This window comes from Camelus dromedarius, chromosome 2 (genome assembly GCF_036321535.1).
Source record: "Camelus dromedarius isolate mCamDro1 chromosome 2, mCamDro1.pat, whole genome shotgun sequence".
NCBI classification, from domain to species: Eukaryota; Metazoa; Chordata; class Mammalia; order Artiodactyla; family Camelidae; genus Camelus; species Camelus dromedarius.
This window is the reverse complement of record NC_087437.1, coordinates 96,009,122-96,025,110: the sequence shown is the minus strand read 5'-3', so window position 1 is coordinate 96,025,110 and position 15,989 is coordinate 96,009,122. Positions and strand designations below refer to the sequence as shown.

The window sequence follows — 15,989 nt, the reverse complement described above, 5'->3', positions numbered from 1 at the left end:
TCTGTGCCAGATATCAAAGTGTGATTCTTAGCTGCTGGAAGCAGGATTCAAGGCCACTCAGTCTTCAGTCTCCTGAACTGTTACTTCTTGGGTCATGTCACCATAGATATAATTGCTGATATTCATAGGCTAAGGGATTTTCTGTCAGGATGATTTTCCCACTTACTCGAAGAACTGCAGCTATGAAAAACTAGCTTCAGTTCCGAGAATAGCATCTCAAGGGCCTGGGGACATATGGATATGCACCCAAATACATGCATGTGCATTTTTCAAAGCTAAAGGAAGTTGAGCGTGTGAAAGAGAAGAGCTCACATATAAACCTAGGGTGGTAAACTTTCTTTGTGTGGATATGCAGTCATTATGACCTTGTTCACGGCCATCCTTGAGACTGGAACATCTAATCAGCCATAGATCTGACTCCTGTATATTCTGAGCGGTCTAGAACAATCTTAATTTAATATTATTATATTCTTTAAAAAAAGATATTTGTTGCATATATAAATATGGATTTGTTAAAATTTAAATGCCTTGAGATTTTTCCATTTGCATAAATCTATAAATATTAAAAATGTCTTCCACAGTCACTATGTCTAATTTTAAGTTTATTATCAATGGAGAGGATGGAAGCCAGGGAAATTATATATTGCATTTTCCAAATATATTTTAATTGCTTTGAGTAAAAGTAAGACTCCTTCAGAGAGAAAATATAGCCATATGAAAGGCAATTTAAAGGGGATATGAGTGGTAGTGAGAAAGAATTGCCTTGGTAATTCTTTTGTAAGATATTGTGTGATAATTTTATTTAGCAGCTGCTGTCTCTTAAAATATGATATGATGTCAGAAATAGTAGGACCCATATATTCCAGGAACAGGACATTCACTGCAATATGTTACCAAAGATGGTTCTGTCCTGAACTTGAAAAAACCAGTTTAGGGAAATTGTCTTCCATATTACTGGTAGCAAATTGAAATTTAAAAAAATTCACGTTTATAAAATTTATATATGTATATGACTTTTCCAAGAACTAGCTATACATAGATAAGTATGGATAAATGTATGTGATTAACAATACAGACATTTCACATGCATTTGCATATCTGAACATATATATACATACAAAATTTTATTTCTAGCTGTCCTTCAGTGTATAGTAATTACACTTAGAAGTTTTTATTTTATTATTAGGGACATTTAACAAAATAATAATAATGCTGATGCCACTAATAAATGCTACTTGAGTTGATTTAAACATATGAAGAAAGAAAGAAAGAAGATACTGGGCAAGAATTGCTCTCTGTTTTCTTATAATGACTTGCTTTGTTTAATTTCCATCAAGTCCATCATCTAATCTGCAGTAAACTTGAAGTCTTCACTGTTTTAAGAGTCAGGAACAGATGTAGTGCGCTGATTGCAAATCTGCTTATATCGTGACTTACAGTCTAAGGTTGAATTATTTATTTATCTATCTGCTCAGAATTTAATTAAATAAAGCCCTTAATTTTTCACTTGGTCAGTTACAACTCCTTACTGCTCTGCTCCTTTGAGGCAGTGTTTACTATATCAGCTAATCTGATGCGGCTGTGTGAAAAGCAGCTTCAGCACCAGCAAGGGACCTAGTCATTTCCATCCTCCAGACCCAACAAAGGTCTCACTCAGTTTTCCTAATAAGAAAATTGTCAAAATCGATGCAAAGTCAGGCTGATCAGAGGTCATTGCTTATTGCCTCCCATCCTGTCTCCTTCTTTTCTTTTGTTTCTTCTCCATCTTCTTTCCTCCTTCCCTTCAGCAATCCCCGGAGACTCACAAAGCGTCCAAGAGTCAGAAGCAGAAGCTATTTTAACAAATGACAAGGCAGCCAAGGCACAAATAGGCCAGATGCTCACACAGGGTGCAAAATTCAACGGGAGTCCCCTGTTCCTAGAGACATCTGCTTCCCATGTGGCTGGGCAGCACCTCTTCTGTAGTATCATTTCATGACATTTCTTTTAACAAAATTTCACCTTTGAGTGAACAGAATTTTATATTTCCTTAAGATTTTGCCCTCAGTAAAAGTCCAATTCCCTCCCCCCCAGCCCTCTCTTTCTATCTTTCAATCTCTGTCACCTTTCTCTATTTCCAGTTTGGAGGCAACCATCCCCATTAACCAATCTGAATCAACTGATTACCCCATGACTTCTGAAATCCATGAATACTGGGCTTATAATAGAATTGTATTACTTTGTACTAGTTAATACTTTGCACTATTTTACTCTGTCAGATGAAAATATTAAAATTTGTTAAAAAGTAGTGTACAATTATACAATGTTTAGAAAACACTGGATAGTTTTGTCATCCTGTGTCTTTTATAAAGATGACTATGCAAAATTATGAACAAGAAATTTGAAACTTCTTATATAATTAATTGAACTTCATAGCCTCATATTTGAAAATTTTGATCCAGATCATATCCTTAAGTCAGGAATCAAGAAATCTGGGTTACCATTTTGTAGTCACCAAACATTTTGAGCTTTCCCACTTTCTGACACATGGTTGTATTGCACTTTTTCTTTTTTTTTTTGACATTAGTTTTGATCGTGGGACTTGCTTCCAAATGTGAGCAACAGTGATGTGTGAAGTGTGACGAACCAGAGCTCAAGTTCCCAAGTTGCTTGAAAGCTTCTTTCAGCCTGGAGTTTTGTATGAACACAGTGAGTAAGGTGTTCTAATGACCTGCATTGGTCATGTGAGACGGAAATGACCTTTTGTAGGATTAAAATACTGATAATGTTTGAAGACTGAAATAAGATCTTAATCTGAGGAGACTTATAAATATCAATTCTAGGTTCTACATCCTTTGTTTCCAACTAAATGGGCAAAGAGAGATTTTTTTTAAAATTTGGGGTAGAATCGACATTCTTTCATCAATGTCTTACAGTTTTCAATATACAGTTTTTCACCTTCTTGATTAAGTTTACTTCTAAGTATCTTACTGCTTTTGATGCTACTATAAATGGGGTTCCTTTTCTAATTTCTCATTGTTAGCAGGTAGAAATGAAACTGTTTGCTAATTTCGTATCTTGCAATTTACAGAATTCATTTATTAATTCTAGCATTTTTTTTGGTGTAATCTTTAGGAATTTCTATTCATACAATCATGTCACCTTGTAAACAGAGACAATTTTACCCCCTCCTTTCTGATTTAGATAACTTTTTTCTTTTCTCATCTAATTGCTTTGGCTAGGACTCCAGTCCTACATTGAACAGAAGTGGCAAGAGTGGGTGTCCTAGTAGTGTTCTTGATGTTAGAAGAAGAGCTTGTAGCTCATTATCACTGAGTATGATGCTAGCTGTGGGCTTGACATATATGGCCTTGCTCTGCTGAGGTATGCTCCTTCTATACCCAGTTTGCTGAGAGCTCTTTTTTTTCAATCATGAAATGAAGTTGAATTTTGTCATATGCTTTTTCTGTATCTATTGAGATGATCATATAAATTTTGTCCTTCATTTTGTTAATGTGGTGAGTAACACTGATTGATTTCAGTATGTTGAATCACCCTTGCATACCAGGGATAAATCTGACTTGATCGTGGTATACAATCCTTTTAATGTGCCATTGAATATTTTGTTGAAAATTTTTATATCCATGTTTATCAGGGATTTGGGGCTGTAATTTTCTTTTCTAGTTACAACATTGTCTGGCTTTGGTATTGAGGTAATCTTGACTTCATAAAATGAGTTTGGAAGTACTCCTTCTATTTAAATTTTTTGGAAATTTGAGAACTATTGGCATTAATTTCTCTGTAAATATTTGGCAGAGTTCACCAATGTAGCCATGTGGTTCTGTGCTTTTCTTTGTTGGTAGATTTTTTTTTTAAATCACTGATTCAATCACTTTACTTGTTACAGGTCTATTCATATTTCCTATCTTTTCATTATTCAGCCTTGGTAGGGTGTAGGTTTCCAGAAATTTATTCATTTCTTCTAGTTACCATCCTTCAATGGTGAGGATGAGAAAACCTACATGCATATGGATATGGTTAATTCGAAAACTACTTCTTAAACATTTGGAAGTTTTTCAAAACCAAAAACATATTTTACAAGTGATCATTTTCCTCTACATTTAAAGCCCAGTCTTTTAAGCTGAAAGAAACTTAGTCCATATGCTAGTTCAGATTCACTTATATTAAAATCATAAAAATCACATTCAATAGCTATTTGATACACAAGGAACTCAAGGTGAATTTTCTACCTTCATGTTTTCACATGATTGAATTAGTGTCCTTTCATTTCAGTGTGAGGAACTTCCTTTAGCATTGTTTTGTAAAGCATTGCTGAGTAAAGTATTTTTGATTGGCAGGGTTTTTTCTTTCAGCTCTTTGAATGTATCATCACACTCTCTCCTGGCCTGCAATGTTGCTGCTGAGATATATGCCAATAGCCTTATGGGTGTTTCTTTTTATGTTTTTGTTTCCCTTACTGCTTTCTAAATGATTTTTGTCTTTGATTTTTGGCAGTTTTATTATAATGTGTCTCAGTGAAGTCTTCTTTGGGCTGAATCTGCATTGGACCTAGGAATGTCCATATCTCTCCCAGAACTGGGAGATTTTAGCCACATTTCTTTAAATAAGTTTTCTACCCTTTGCCTCTCTCTTCTTCTGGGACTTGTAAAGTATGACTACTGTTTCATCTGATGATGTCCCATAATTCCCATAAGCTGTCTTCACTCTTTTTCATTGTTTTTTTTCCTCTGCTGACTGCATGATTTCAAATAAGCTGTCTGAGTTCTCAGATTCCTTCTTCTGCTTAATCATGTCTGCTTTTGATGCTCTCTATTGTGTTTTTATTTTATTCATTGTATTCAGCTCCAGAATTACTGTTTGGTTCTTTTTTTAATAAGAAAAATTCTTCTTTTAAACTTATTTTGTTCATTTTTTTCCTGATTTTGTTGAGTTGTCTGTGTTTCTTTTTAGATCGCTGAGCCTCCTCAAAACAATTACTTCGCAAGCTCTGTTCAGCAATGTCTAGATCTCCATCTCCTTGGAGTTGGCCACTGGAAAATTACTGAGTTCCTTTGGTGGTGTCATGTTGTAGACTTGGGTTGATATCTGTGCATTTGCCGGAAGAGTCACCTCTTCTAGACTTTATGGACAAGTTTTCAGGGAGAAAGGCTTCTCCTGTGGGTGAAGGTAAGGGTGCTGGCTGGTGGGGGTAGGCGTGGCAGGCGGTGTGCTAGTTCCAGCTCCTGTGAAAGCCCAACAGCAGCCTTGTTTAGCTTTATCAGCTGAGGTCAGCGTTGGTGAAGGTTTCAGGGACCCTCAGTGACCAAGCCTGAGGGTATCTGCAGCAGTGGTGAGGGTTGTTGGGGACCACCTGATTTCTTTTTCTCCCATGAAGGATGTGGTCAAGGAGTTCCCTCCTGGTGCCAGAACCAGCCTGTGGGCACCCTTGTGGTGGTGGTGGTGGCACTGGTATTGGATCTGCATACCCCTGTGGAACAGCCATGAAACTAGGTTTTGAAGCCCAAGTGTTAAGAGTGACAGTAGCTCAGGGGTCCAGGGCACCAGCTGGCCCAAAGCAGCACCGAGGTGTGAGACAGGCTCGCACCGAGCTGCCACGGGCCCAGGGTCCGGAGCACAGGCCTGCATGGGGCGGCAGGAGCCCTGGGGCCCAGGATGCTGGCTCCACCACAGTGCTGTTGCTCCTGGAGCTTGGGGTGTGCATGGAGCAGCTGTGGCACTGGGTTTAGAGTGTGGATGTGTGCAGAACGGCCTCAGGGCTAAAACCTGGAGCACAGGAACACGTGGAGCTGGGGTCTGAAGTGCGGCCCTCCGTGGAGCAGCTGCAGGTCTGGGGCCTTGGGCGTGTGTGGGGTGAGAGGGCGCCGTAGTCCTGGCCTTCGGTCAACACAACAGCAGCTCCTTCTGGGGGCAGCCCAGCAGCAGCCCCTCTCTGGTGAGGCTACGGCGGCTGTGGCTGTTGGCTACGCCAGGTGCAAAGGCTGCCAGCATGCAGTGTCTCCTACAGAGCAGGTGTCCAGGGCCAGTGCTGACAAAGAGAGCGGAGCCCTCTGCTGTGGAAGTCATGGGGTGTCTGCATGTGCTGTGGGGACCCCAGAGGCTCCCAGCGGCAAAGGCTTCTGGGTCCTCCACGCAGGAGGCTGCTGGGGACCGGGATGATGCCACCACATGGCTGATGTTGTTCCCAGCCATCTCCAGACACTTCCACTGAGCTGATTTCTCTGCTGATCCTTTCTGTGTGGATACTCTTCATTTTCTACTCCATGGTTTTGCTGTAGGTTCTCAGTTGGACCCTTGAGCCCTCCCAGGGCTATTTTTGTTTATAGGTAGCTGTCTCATTATTGTCATTTGTGGGGGGACAAAGCCTGGTATCTCTTACTTTGCAATCAAGCTGACATCCTAAAGATAGATTGGGGAGAGGAAAGTGGGGAGGGATAATATAACAGTAGGGGAATAAAAAAAGATTGTTATGGGATTACATAAAATCATGTGTATGAACCTTCTGAAAACTGTAAATAAAGCACTATAGAAATAAAACACTCTTTCATTCAAAAAAAAAAACAGACTTTCAAAATTCCATTTTAATGACCTCTAGGAACAAATATCAGTATTGTGTGAATACTCCATTCCAATGTTAAAACACCGACAAAAATTCTTACGCCTAAGTTAAATTCCATTTGATTTTATTTAAGCCATCTTGTCTTGAGTGTTATCATTTCGAACGAGAGAGAAGGGATTGTCTGTAAATCCCCTAGCAAAATCCTTCATGTGTCTGCCAATTCTGTTTCCTCTGTGGAAAGAAAAGTCTCCTCTCCCCGCCCCCAACACTCTCACACACACACACACACACGTGCACTCATTCATACAAACACACATACATACCAGAGTTAGGAATAACTTCTCCTTCAAGTTTCAATTGAAACTTCAATTCAAATCATTAATTATACAAATTTTACCCAGCCAGATCACCATCGCCGCCTTGGCTTAGATAGTTTCTTTTTCTCTGTTGTCCTATAATGCTCTGGCATACATCTCTTACAGTATTTGCTACATATCACTGTACATACTGATTTTCATTTTTTTTTACTGGGCTGTTTGCTCCTTCTGAGCAGGCTCAGTGACTCACTCATTACTGTATTCTCAGTGCCTAATACATATCTGGAAAATAATAAAAGAACAGTAAGTGCCATTTAAATGAATAAATTAACAGGAATGAGTGAACTTTACTTCAGTCATAATGTGTTGTCTCTTAAGTTTCTTTTTTCAAGTCATTCATTCATTTAACAAATATTGCTAGAATCCTTACTCTTTGCAAAGGGGATATGAAGAATTTATTCAGAATAAAAAATACCTGACATATTAATGATCTTATTTTATCAATTAACCTTTTTTATAAAATCCTTCTTTATAATGAGAGAAAAGCCATGCTCCAGTTAAGACACAGTAGGCATTGTGGGTGCCTGGACTGGACTTCTGCTGTAATTCATAGTGGTCAATAAAGGAGTTCCCTTGTCTTTAGTTATTGTCTCCTGGGGCTACGCTATGTGTTAATGCTTATATTCCAGTAGCTAGTGTTCAGCCCCCAAATATAGAGGGTGTGTCCCTATGGTTTAATTCACACTTTTGACGGAGCAGTTCCCAATTAACCAGGGACATTTGAATTCCATTTTTGTGCCTGATAGTGTTGGCAGTCTTCCAGGATGGGAACAGACAGTGTGCTCATTAAGCTGAGGGTGAGGCTATCTTCCAAATCATTAATAAAATGTATAAAAAGCACTGGGCCTTAGAACTGACCACAGTGGGACAGCTCTCGATACGTGAGCCTAGGTTGTCACAGAATCATTCATCATCACCTACAGGAATGCACTTTCCTAAAGTTACACATTGACCTTACAAAATATTCCGAGTTTCTTGGTGACAAATGGCATATGAATCTGTATCCGAGGCCTTACTAAAATCCAGATGTATTAAATTTTTTGCTCTTTCTTAGGCATGACTGTTGTAGAGAAATTAAATTGTTCCAGGGTGATAAACTTTCCCCAAATCATATTAAGTTATGGTTGAATACCTGTGCTTTTCTGGGTATTCGCTAATTAGTAATTTTCTGATTATACCTAGCAGGCGCAAATATCATAATTAGCCTGACTAATCTTTGCTTAGGATAAATTTTTCTTACGTTTTTTAAATCCTATGCTTTCATTCGGTATTGCAAGCTGTCCATCCCATCCCATTGTACTTCCCAAAACGCTTGCTTCCTCTTCCTGATTTAGATGACTCGTCCTTCCCCAACATCGTCTTCCTACTTGATCACAGACTAGCACAGGCCTGCTATCATTGAACTCCTTGGATTTGTATCTGGTTTTTTATTTGCCTCTTAACTGGTCCCTTTGGAATGCTTATTATTTTGAGAATGGAAACCTTTCTACACTCCTAGTGCCCGCTAAGGGGACTGGCACAGTATTGACACTTAATCAGTATATACTCAAGGAATTTATTCTCAGACTTTTTCTTACATATCACTTCTATTTCTTTGTCTTTCCCCCAAAACAGACCACATTTGACTGTCTAATGTGCTCCCCAGGCATCCATATGGAAAGCATTTGTACATTCCTTCCCCCCTGCAAGTGGGCAGAACACAGTCATTCCACCCTCTTTTCTTCAGTTCACATTCACAAGGCTCCTTGCTGTCTTTTAATACAGTCATTTACTGAGCTACCCAGACCTTCTTCTTTCCTCAGTGATTTCAACACCAGAACTGCATTTTCACTCTCTGCTTTGCCTCTCGCGAAGTGTATGGTTCTGAGACATAATTCGATCACTTCACAGTCCCACAACCTCCTCTACTCTTGTCATTTAACTTCTACCAGCCACAAGCACAGCCACTTAGCCCTTCAAGTTCATGAACACTGACCTTCATGGTTTCTCATATGTGACATGTTCTTACTCTGAATCTAAGCCTGCCGACCTAAACATGACTACACTCATAAAGTGGTTTTGGAGATTCTCTTAACCTGAGGAGTGTTCCAAGAGGGCTTGAATGGTCCTTACAATCAGGAGGGCTGCCATGGGTGGGAGATTAGACAAGAGGAAAATTGACACTTTAATGCCAGTGAGGCCTTCAAAACTTTCTTCAGATAATTTCTTCTGCGTCCTTTCCCAACTCCTATCCTAACCGCTACGCCTAAAGAATGAAAACTTATTTCCCTGGGATACAGTTCAATTCCACATATCTTTATTGAGCACCTTTTATTTACAAGATTTAGTTCTGGGAACTTGGTGGACATCAGTGAACGAACAAGTAAAGCTGCCTGCCATTTTGGCATTAACATCCTTGGCTTAAATACTCTTGCAGAATGTATTTTGTCCTTGTATTATATATATATTGTTTAGAATTCTGTAAGTTGCTGCTCATTAGACACTTCAAACCAGACAAATCTTTCCATTTTCTAGCTTAAGTAACATCTCTAAGTTTCAGTTTCCTCTTCCATGTTAAGAGCAGGTAACCTCATGGGCTTGTGGACAGGTTAAAAAAGATGATGTTCAGAATGTCTTGAATGATGCCTAGCAAACAGTAAACATTCTGAGATTTTTGTATTACTAGTGATATCATAGTAGTAGTACATTTATTAGTATTGATTAGTATTAGTATTGATATTATAGTAGTAGTAACAGTAGTGAACTTGTAAGTCTGCAATAAATTCTAGCTATTTCTATTATCAATATTTTTCAGATGGCACCTCCCTACTGGACAGTAAGCTCTCTAAAGTCAAAACATTCGAAAATTTTCTGCTGTACCAAATTTAATTAAAAACTATAATTTCATTTTAATAACTTCCAAGTTTTTATTTGTTCTCAAATTTTTCCAAAATAGCGTGTTTTTAATATCTACCAGTTCCTTAAACTAAAGCTGGAGAGCAACTTATAAGATACTATGGATCTATACATTACTAGGTTTAGAAAGGAATGTCAGGTGGGTAGAGTGTAGATCAAGCAGTAGGGTGCATGCTTGGCATGTACAAGGTCCTGGGTTCAGTCCCCAGTACCTCCTCTAAAAATAAATAAATCAACAAATCAACCTAATTTCCTCCCCCCACCAAAAGAAAGTAAATAAATAAATAAAATTTAAAAAAAGAGAAACAATCTCAAATTTCACTCTCCTAAGAAAGTTATAATTGATTTTCTGATCATAATTGAGATTTATCCCAAATACAGACAACTTATAGATACATAGAAAAGTTTTAGCACTGCTCTTTGAAATTGGATGTGAGACACCTTATTGTCTAGACCTAGAGGGTCATTTATGGGAAGGAAAAACTGAAACGAGTACACACTGGAGGCCACCATGAGTACATTTTTTTAGAAAAAGGTATGAATCACCACAGTGTGAGGACAGTGAAATCTAGCCTCCAACCTTTCCAAAGCCTCGCTATTCCATATTTGGTATGCTAATGGCTAATCAAATCACAATCAGTATGCATTTGAAACCACAATGCAAATACAGGACTTCATCTGGCGATGTAAATACACGATAATAATTATGGAAATTTCCTTGGGTCAAGGGCAGCAAATATTAGTACAGCTAATATGGTACTTATTTTATTAGGTCCTAACTGCCGCAATCTGCCAAATGCTGTTAAGGAAGCTGCCACCTACTGTCCTAGTTTTTCACGCTCATTGCTGAAAAACTAGAAGGGAACAGTCACTGTAAATCAGCCAAACTGCTCTGACACAGTCCTCCACGGTTTAGCCATGCTTTTTTGATAATTTTATGATAATCAGGTAACTATATGGACCGGGCTGTCTTGCTTCAGTCCTCAGTCCTCCAGATCATCACTATGAATATCTGCAAGTGTCTAACGTACAGAGAATAATGCATTTGAGTAAACAAAGAAAGAAGCAGACAGCCAGTATTACGTGGGACTTATCCAGCAATGTAATCGTATGCAGGAGCTTTTTGGATTACTGGAGCTTTTCTTTTTGAAGTGTGAATTTTTTCCTCTGACTGATAAAGAGAACGTGTTCTGAAGGAGTTAAACCTGGCTGCTTAAGAAGGCAGTGTCTTATCTCTGTCAGAGCCATTTGCTGTACTGTCTTCCACCTGGAATTAGAGGTGGGCAAGATAATCTTATCAACAGTTCAAAGCAAATCCATCTTCAGATTTCAAATTATGAGACAGCACTATGCATTGCAGAGTGGTTTCCCATGCATTATTTCAAATTATTTCCACAACTTTATAAAGTAGATTAACTAAGAGGTATAGAGTTAAACTACCTTGGTTATTTTGCCTTAATGGACAAGCTCTCAAATTCTTTTTACTCAGAAAATCATTTTTTTTCTTATAGATAATATTAATATATACTAAAATACAAAAGCAATACAAAGTCTAAACATTAGAAACACATATAATATAGAAGGGAAAGTCCCCCAGAATCCACCTCCCCATTCTAAGAGCAGTTTTTAGTTCATGTTCATATTTGGATGAATTGACATCTTAATGAGAATAAAGCAGTATGTTTCAGACTATTGAAAGGTTTGAGGTCTTATCACACATAGAAGTTATTAAGAGCAACTTAACTTATTTTCTACATGTATTTTCTATGTGTTTTTCCATTTTTAACTGTTAACAAAAATGGAGCAAAAAATTGATTGTATTCTCAACATATTATGAGAAAAACTTGTTTCCTCCTCTCCCTAATAATTCCTATGCATTTTTTTCTCTATGTCTGTATGTGTGTGTAGGTGTATAACTTTCAAGTTTTCACTACTAACAAAAACACTACAGTAAGAATTCTTGTGGTATTTTTTTTCACTCTCAAGTGCATAAATTTTTTGTTTAATTAAAAAATAAGCTATATCAATAAGTAATATTACATACGTTGAATAGTTTTTTTATATATAATATATATATATATATATACACACACACGTATATATATCATTTTGCTCTTTTTACTTCATTTAATTCCTGATAATACACAGTAATTATTGGCTAAATGTTGGGAACTGATTTGAAAAATTAAAATCACATTTTTCTAAATTATTCTCCAAAAATGCCTTTATAACTTTTTGAAGTAATTTGGCCAAATTGTGTGTATTTAGCTGATTAGTAAATCAAGTAAAAACATTACTATGTATTCACAATGGAAAACCTGTAGGTTAAACACTCCAGAATAAGGGAAGAAAACGGGAAATAAGGCTTATTTAATCTCTATTATGATCCAATCACTGTGTTGAATATTTTTCTGTCATTTTAAAATCTACAGACAATCCTGCATATTATACCTTAATAATTTTCATAGGTAAAGAATCTGATGCTTAAATTGATTAAATAAATAAATAAACAGATAAAGTCCAAGATTACAAAGTTTGTTAGTGGTGAAGTTGAGATTTGAATTAAAATCTCTGTGCTAAGGTTAATATCATTCTCATTACGCCATATTCCACAAGATGTAAGGCAAAGACATTAAGTGTTTTCTAAGTTACACAGTCTGTTATCTGCTTGTTTGCTTGTAAATGGTATATCTATACAAAGAGATATGGATATGATACATGGTTTCTTGTAACACAGTGGGGTCTCGTGAATTTAATAATACATTTTTCCTGTAAAGAGGAATGTAATTCAGCTGATTGATTTTCTCCAAGGGATAGATTAGATAAAGGTATCAATGTTGCACATTTAGACAGAGACATCTTAGAATCCAAATGTTAAATTTCTGTAAAAAGCTAAAAGTAGAAATGTAATCATTTTTAATAAGTCTAAGCTGCTACTAGCAATGTGGAGAATGTTAAAAGGGACATTAATAAAACACTTTGCAGAGCAAAACAATCAAGATGGATTTGCCAGGAATTAGAGCAACATGATGAAATATAACACAATCAAAAATTACTCGAGTTAATTTATTACAAATAGCTCAGAGTGGTTAATGAGGACTCCTATCATGTTCTGATAAATTTTAAATCATTAGTTCAGCTCCCTCTCCTCATATTCTATCTAAATTTCTCTTTATTTCAAGTGCACCCACCCTTAAAAGTACAGCTGCTGGTTTTTCTCCCACACTTTGAAATGGCTAACAAAATGGAAAATTTATATGTACCGCAGAAAGATCTGCTAGGAAACACTGTATATACTTATTTCATTTTAAGGAATGGTATAACTCTTAGGGATGATTTGGTTATATGGTGCATAAACTCCCCCATGACAGTAAACTGCATGCCCACATTAAATGAACTAACATAACCCAGATGCCACAAACCGACTGAGTGAAGTTTTCTGTTTAAGCACACATTCATTGCAAAGATGGGGACAGCTTATTCCCCAGGAAGTATTTACTTACCACAATATCAGGCTTTTTATTGTTCCACCTGCACATTTATTAGAATAAAACCCTGTGTTTAAAGGAAATGTACCCAAGCAACATAAGGTAGAAGCAGTTAACCACAGGTGTCCTTAAAAAAAAAGGGCATTGAATATCACTAAACTAAGGCAGAGTCAAATGCATCTGATTATGACCAAACTGTGTAATATTCAATAATCCCCCCCATCCATAGTTTTTGGGAAATGCTACTATACATTGAAAGCAAAAGGATTAATGCCTTGGTTAAGTTTGCATGGATCTTTGTTTTTTGCTTTTACCTCCTTTTAACTGTATGAAACATTAGGCCAGTTTGTATCCACTTTAGAAATGAGCTTACCTTCATTGCTTGTATCTTGTATGTATTGGCAAGGCCACAACCAACAGGACTCACTTGGATTTCAATAGAAACTTCTGTCATCCCATCCTCTGGACTCTGGAAGACTGCAGAGCGTGAGAGAGATTTAGGGAACTGCCAACACTGACCAACACTCAGGAATGGCGCAGAGTTCACTCTAGTTTTTTTGTAGAAACTGGACTGAAGAAGGAGAAACTGGATATTCTTTGCATGGACATAATCTCATTTACCTGTCTTTTGTTTGCATTTTTCTACTTGAAAAACATACCAACTACAATGAGCGCAGCGTAGGTGATGATGGAAGATAGTGGGCAAGGGAAAGAGAAAGAGAAGAGATTTTGTAGTAAAAGAGCTGGTTCTGCCTCTGACTAGCTGTATGACCTTGAACAAATCTTTAACCTTCAGACAATTCAGCACCACTATGGAATTAAACAAGGCAGTAAATGTAAAGCGTCTAGCTTACAGCTGACTGGATCAGGTAGATACTTAATTTCAAAACGTTATAAAAAGATTCCAACAAACTGATTTCATTTTACACTTTAGTAGAGGATGCCTAGGATGTGCTCTTAGTGTATCACTAAAATATATGCTGGAAAACATCTTTCACCAAGTTTGCCCTTGGTGAAAAAAAAAAAGGCTATATTCCTATAATGCTTTTTAGGAGGTCATTTTGTAAGTCCTCAGGACTTTAAAACAAGTTCCTTGAAATCATGGTGTAAGTTATGCATCACAAGAATTCAGTATTTAAGTGTTGTTAAATTAACTCACTACAAAAGAGTGTTCCTTTGAACTGATGCAGTAACTCTGTCGTTTTGCTTCTTGGAAAGAATACCAGCCAGAAGGATTTTGAATACGCAAAGTAGATTGAAATATTTTCAAAGATTGCATTCAAATTAAGGGACAGTAACCAGATGGTTCTGTAGACTTTGGTCTGGCATCTATCTAGGAGAATATGCAGTTAAAGCCCACGTGTCCATCATAGGGTTCCTGGGCCCCAAGGAAACGCAACTGCCACTTAGATGGATCTTTTGTATCAAAGTCTTGCATCTTTTCCTAGTATTACTTCCCTTTCAGTCCATAAAGACAACCCAGTCAGTGTCTGAGACCTGAAGAGTCCAGAACAATTTCTCCAATTTTTACCACCTGGTGAGTTGACACCCAGAGATAAACGTGAGGGGATTTTTCTCTATGTCAAAAGCTTCATTTCTTTCCTGAGGGTCTAGGAGTTGCAGGTGGTTGGTGACAATGAAGAAAGTGTATGTGCTTGAAAGTCAGCAAGGTTCCTTGTAGATGGCACCTTACAGCACCATGGCATACAGGAGTAGAGACACAGAATTTAGCACAGGAAACCTCTGCCTCCATGAAATAAGGAAGAACAAATCTGACTCCGTATTAGATCTGTTCCTTTAGCTCTAACCCTGGGCTCTGTTTCCTGGGCTTAGTCTTGCTGGTTCTGCACCTTTTGTACAAGAAGTTTGCCTGTAGCCTGAAATATACAGGAGAGCCCGTTCTGAAGGCTCTGACCTCCAAGGGTATAAAACTTTACCATTCATATAGAAGTAAAAAGCTGCAACACAGAGAATAACATTTTTCTTGTTGGAGGTTTACAGGAATACTGTGACCTGAACTATGTGGACACTATAAGAATAAAGAATTCCAACACCAAGAAGTTTGCAACAAACAAACCATTTCCCCTTTTTAGTATAAAAGGAGCCTGAATTCTGACTTAGGTAAGATGGTTCTTCAGGGCATGATTCCTCCCATCTTCTCTATCTGCTGCCTTTCTAAATGAAGTTGTTATTCCTTGCCCCAACACCTCATCTCCCAATTTACTGGCTTGTTGTGTGGTGAGGAGAACAAGTTTGGACTCGTCAACATCCACTTGTCCCTTGGAAGATTCCCCAAATAACTGTAACAATAATACATGATTAGAAACATGTGATCTGGGCTGAAGCAGGACACTTTGACAAGACAATATTGAGATGTGACCAATTTGAGACAGGGAAGATTTTGGAGCAAAATGTAGTATTATGGTTTTTGGTTACCAGAAGATGCAAGAAACACACATCTGACCTTTCTTGTGGCTGACTCTGGTAAAGACAGTCCATTTCTATTCACGTATTTCTTTTAAAAAATTATTTAAGAAATCATATACGTATTACTTTGGTAATCAGAAAAATAAAATAATAAGATCATTATTATAAATTAATTAGAAATGTCTCTAAGGGCATTTCACCCATAATTCAAATCATGTTCAAATAAGAGTTTGTTAAAAACAACAG

General features: G+C 37.5%; 1 long non-coding RNA gene across 2 annotated transcripts in view; it reads right to left on the bottom strand.

Moving 5' to 3' along the window:
* The window catches only part of LOC105087774 (uncharacterized), a 697,491-nt gene that overhangs the window by 99,771 nt on the left and 581,731 nt on the right, over positions 1-15,989 (bottom strand). For both annotated transcript variants that reach the window (XR_004138757.2, XR_837041.3), the window contains exon 6: positions 13,690-13,793. This is a non-coding gene — a long non-coding RNA (uncharacterized LOC105087774). The remainder of the gene's footprint in view (positions 1-13,689; positions 13,794-15,989) is intronic.